This window comes from Atta colombica, unplaced genomic scaffold, assembly GCF_001594045.1.
Source record: "Atta colombica isolate Treedump-2 unplaced genomic scaffold, Acol1.0 scaffold47, whole genome shotgun sequence".
Classification (NCBI taxonomy): Eukaryota; Metazoa; Arthropoda; class Insecta; order Hymenoptera; family Formicidae; genus Atta; species Atta colombica.
Genome location: NW_017259536.1, coordinates 1,154,886 through 1,160,992, shown reverse-complemented (window position 1 = coordinate 1,160,992; position 6,107 = coordinate 1,154,886).

Below are 6,107 nucleotides of genomic sequence, written 5' to 3'. Positions count from 1 at the left end.
TGTCTGCATGCGCGCAATCGCATATATGTGCGAGCATTGTGTCGGTATTATACATTTTGTTCAACCCTCTTGTCGCACTCCTTTTCTCGCGCGCGCGAATCCCCCTGTCTTCTTTCACGTTTTCTTTTTTTCGGTTCACACACGCACACACATGAGCGTAGGTTGACATAAGAGAGAGACGCCATGGGATTTCGCTAAAAGAATCCACTCTAATGAGAGATAATGGTGGCCGCGAGTAAAAACCGACGTTTGCTCTTTCTTTGAAAATTAGCGAGCGTTTTAAAGCGATTACTTCGCATACAAAGCAAGTCGCACGAAACGGCGTATTAACATGGAATTAGAGCAAATGCATTTTTGTATCTGACAAATGACGTTTGCTGATGATCGGGTACTAAAAAGATGATGTTTCTTTTATAACTTATTTTGTGGGATTTATTGTGTAATTTACGGTATTGTAAAAATTACAGTTTACAACATTAAAACATTGTAAAAGATAAATAAATTAACAGATCAAAAGAATTGTATGGATTAAGAAATGCTTTGCTCTGTAATTATGTTCATGTATAGAAATGTAACGCACTTTTAGAATATTAAGGTAGAAATGCGAAAATAAGATAAAAATCTTTATTAAGAGTATAATTTTTTCGATAAACGGAATTGGTACATTTTTTTTTCGATCAACGCGGCGGAACGATTTCTATAAGTGATTAAAGCGAAAACGTCTTTATGAAATCCGGATTGTTGAGAAAATTGACACAAGTGTTAGGTAATCGAGAGGCCAACCCCTTCGCTTAAAATAAATACCGTAAGAGAGTCGAGATGCCTTTGCCCGGCCGGATGGAACAGGTGGGTCCAATTAGGCGCCAATTATCTGCGTGCCTAGCTCTTTCTCGCTGGTGCGGCAATCGACTGTGCGATTAACGACCCGCTAAGGATAAATAACATAGCAAAAAAAAAAGCGCAACGATGATACAATGCGAGCCGTCGAGAAAGTTGCGCGAATGCATCCAGCCAATGCCGACGCGTAAATTATTTCGATCATTCGTCGCAGCGTATGGAGTCCGCGAAAATCTCGTCGCCTACCAATTATTTTTTATATTTGCGCATGTATGCCTGCCAATTGTTCGTACCAATCATAACTTCGTGTTGGCGGCATTATACGATGAAAAATTGATTTTACAATACGATTTGTTCCACGCTATTCCCTACCATTAGTAATATGCGAGTGCAAATAGAAAACAGTATCGTTTTATGTCGTCGATAAAAAAATTAGAGATCATGAAAAATATTTTTTCTTTTAATGTACAATTGTTTTCTATTTAATCCTTAACCCTTATAGAAATCTACCGATCAATATCGAAGATAATAATTAATTATCTAAGTATTAAGAAGAATTGTTCAGTATTTTTAGTACTTTAAATAAGTAATTAATTATTGCCTTTCGGTAATAAATTGATCAGTATTGAATTGGTTAGTATTAGATGTCAGGATTCGACTATATAGGACTGAATTGTATCATTATGTGCACAGCTGGGCCGCCGGATTCTATTAAAAAACGCTGGCATTCTTTCGTTGAAACAAATATTGATGAAATTAATTAAGGATATTCCTGTTTAACATTGATAAAGAATCGTGCAAAAAAGCCAGTACAATATGGTAGTAATTAAAGGATTAAGAAGGTTCTAAATATATTTTTGCAATAAATTTCTTCTCTTTTCGCACAATAACATAGCGAGAGAAAAAGCCAATTTAAGTCAATGAAGGTTGTCAATTTAAAGTTGTGAGACTAGCTAGACCTCACAGTATTGTATCAAATAACTTCCAAGAATAAATTAAAACGAATTCGCGTGATTCCATCGCGAGTATGTACACAAGGAGTGTCAAAAGGCATTTAAGTATTCATCAAGTATAGATGATCTCGTTATCGACATTAAATACGTATATCTGATCGCAATTGATCGGCCAGACGTGCTTAATCGAAGACGAATCGATGAACATGTCGAACGCGTTGACGCGCGCGAGTTATTCAACGATAGTTTGATGAGATTCGCGAATAATCCTCCGAAAAGGAGATAATTATAGATAACAAAGGACAATAATGGAAATCTATTCGAAAAATTACAAAATAAAAGTGCAGAAATGAAATAAACAGACAGATTATTATATTGACGTGTAAGAAATAAGGTTATTTAATAAAGAAAAGAAATATATAAAGAAATACTCCGGCGAAGAAAATTCTCTCTTTATTTGTTAGCGTATTCCTCGTTCGTTTGTTTTTATTTTGAAACTGGCACAAGCCAAACTCGGAAAATTTAAATTACGTCTTAGCTTTTTTACCGCTTATCCACTTGTGCTAATATTTTGCTTAAATTCGTTATACTTGAAAACTTGATTCGCATCGTCTACAAGATAAATACATTATGTTTCAACTGAGAGACAGAATTCTCGAGAAATCTTCAATGTTATACGCGCTCCTTCCGATCCGATTGACGAAGTTTCGGGATACCGTTTGGTATACCATTCGACGCTGAACACAGGAGAGTGGACGAGAGCCGTCAGGACATAACGTGTTTTATATGCTGCAGCCTCCACGCTAATATTGTTTCTAGTTAGGCAGCGCTCGGCTGATAGCCGTGAAACACGCGGCAGCAAGTTGCTGTCAAAGTTCGGTAGCGAATCTTTCGACACGGTCCTCGTGTACCTTTCGGCTTTAGCTGCCGCGTACAATTGGATTTATCAAGTCGGCTCTGAAACGCGACGAATCCCATATGCTGCATTTGCTCACAATGTACAGCGTTGACATTTCGGATAATTACTTGCACACAAAAATGATTTTGTTGAAAGTTTAAAATTTTGCTAAGATACAGATCTGAAAATAATTTTATTGGACCATTAAAATAATTATGTTAGAAACTAAAAAATGAGCAATGTTGCAAAAATGTTTTAAAATTCTATAGCAACCAGTTTAAGTTTTTAATAAAATTATTTTGATTCAACAAAATTATTTTCAAATCTGTATTCAGCAAAATTATAGATCTTTTAGCAAAATCGTTCTCCTTTCATGCAGAACTAAATTAATCAATATCTATACAAGTATTTTTATTGACATATCACAGAAAGAATAATTTTGTTGAAATATGTAAAACTTTAGGTAGAGAGAGATTAGGTACACAGATCTAAAATAATTTTTTTGAATTGGCAAACTAAGAACGCTCAAGCTAATTGCTAAAATGCTAAAACTTTTTATTCATAATGTTTGAGTTTTTTTATGCGTAATTAATTTAATTTTAATGATTCAGCAAAATTATTTTTAGATGTGCAAAAGTTTTAGCATTCTAGTAACTAGTTTGAGAGTTTTACATAATTATTTTGATTCAAAAATATTTGTAATCTGTATCTATCTAAATTTTTTACTTTAGCAAAACAATTCTTTTGAATGTGCCAATAAGAAAACTTGTATAGAGACTGATATTAATTTAGATATTAGTAATTATCCCAATTGCAACATTACATAATGCAACATTATTCATTATTTAATTAAATTCTTTAAATAATTATTTTGATGATTCGACAAAATTATTTTCAAAGTCTATCTAAATGCTTCTGAATGCTTCAATAAAATCATTTTTTCCCTATACTAATACTCATCATATCTTTTTTTGTATCGATTTTTCGCAGTATCATTTGCATACTTGTACACTTCGCTTAGTTCGACCTATTATTATATCGAATATTCCACAAAACAACCGACGCTTAGCGGTATTTTTAATCGAACCGATTTCAAGCGCAACGGTGTTGTTCGAACGTTTAACACGAATAGAATACTATCGAGGCCGCATTGTTGGCAGCATTTTCATCCGAAGCATTTGCAATTCCTCTTTATTGCCTTTCGGCTTATCCGGATTGCGCCTCGCGCATTTACGAGTTGTATTTCATCCTGATAATCGCCATTAAGTTAACGAACTGCAATACGGGCATTTGAACGCATGGAACACGCGGATTAACGTACATTAATAAAATTATCCGTGTGAACAATGGATTATGCGCTCGCGGGCTTTAAATGTCTCGTTCCACGACAAAAAGAGACCGGCGCAATGTGATTATCGGAACAAAAAAAAATAACGCGGGACAAAGATACGCCGCGGAGAATAATAATTACAATTTGCGAGTAATTGATTTAGCCACGTACGTATAATAACAAGAGGGATAGCAATCGAGCGATTTGTTATAAATGATGATATCGGCTTCTGTTGTACTTGTCATTAAAAAAAAATATATATTGGGATATATAAACTACAATCTCGCCCATAAGTATAAAGCACCATCAATTTATTACATTCTTTTGGAACAGGTGGTAATAAAATTCGAAGCAAAACTAACAAAATATTGAAATTGTTATAAAAATAAATATTATTTTTTAATAAAATCATTTTTTTTATTTTTTATTTATTTTTTATTAGATATAAAATTTACGCCAATTTGTGGGGTTTTGTTTTACACTTTTTGGTCAGAATTATGAGCGCCGACTTTTGTGTGCGGGGAATACTCCACACATTAGAATTTTTCGTGTGTGCAATTCCACATATGAATATCTCTCTCGGAAATGTTATTACGATTCTTCGTAAAGGCCGTGAGAGATTTGATTTTAGAATACACAAAACTATTAATTCAAATATTTTTAATAATACCAATGATGATGTGTGTATTGCACAGCTACGTTTTCTGCCTTGAGATTCGTGAGAAGATTAAAAATGTATTTGCATTCTACGATGTAGCAAGTTCGGTTGAATTCAATAATTATATTGCATGTGTATTTCGATTTTGCTAAAACTTTGGATATTGATGCATTTGTGGATGAATTCATTATAAAAAATAATATTTAGAGTTCAACGTTTGCTCTAACTGTTTCAATAGATTATAAACGAAAATATTTATATAAAAATTCTTTCTATTAAAAGAATTTCATTATTCATTATTCTGTTATAATCTTGAAAGTCTATAAAGAAGTCTACAAAGAGATATTAATATGAAAGTATCTAATAGTGAAAATTTTATCCCCCTCCTATCACGTTAATTTTCCAACTCATTCTTAACGAATTGATAAGTCGGCGCCCGTGGCTAAAATTATTGTAACACATGTAAATTAATAAAATAATCTAATAAAAATTTCTTCTAATTACCTACTTCTACTAGTTTAATTTCAATTCTTCATCTTTTTCTAGTTCTAAGAATTAGGGAAAGATGAAGAGTAAACTAAACTGAGATTAAAGTTAATTTACACTGAAAAAAAATCTAATTGGCTGCAGCCAATTAGATGGTAAGATAATTGCAACAGCCAATTAAAAATGCTATGCCACATTCAGCCAATCTTTTCTTTCAGTGCAAAAACGGACATAAAAAACGAATAATGAAGCATTTAGATCAGCATTGGTTATTCAAGGAGTATAAAGATATCGGCTTTTTAAAGGGCAAACTTTGTCGAATACATAGTTACCCTCGCGAAACTTGCGCTGTCGAACGTATCAAATTACTCTCGACATTTGCCCTTTGCGAGTTGTGGCTCGCTATGCGGAAGCTTAAACGTCGCGTCGGGGGCCCGTATCCCGTAAATGGCGTTAGGTGAATTTTATTATTCTCTGATTTCAGGCTTCGGCGCCCAGCGACGAAGGACGCGGGCGCGGCAAGTGCATCTCTTTGCGGCGAACGGAACGCCCGACATCGCGGTGTAATCAGACACCGGCATGAGCGGGTCGGCGCGGGAGGGAAACGCAGAGACGTAAACGTAATTGGAAACATCCGAGAGGGAGATTCGCCACGCTTCTGATCCGCGCCGCGTTTCGCCTGTTTCCATTCTCCCTTCGGGCCGTTCGTTTCGTCGGCAACGAAAGCGCCATATCTCCGCTTTTTCTCGCGTACTATCTCGTAATTTTCGCGTCGGTCGGACCATGCATGTTGTAACAAGCTTTCAATAAGTCATTAGTAATAAATTAGAAGTCAGAATTTTAATTGTAAAAATTGACCAATAGTCTAATCGATTATTCTTCTCACATTCGATTGTGATTGATCAATTTCTAATTTTGAATCTCTGATTTAGTACTAATAGCTCG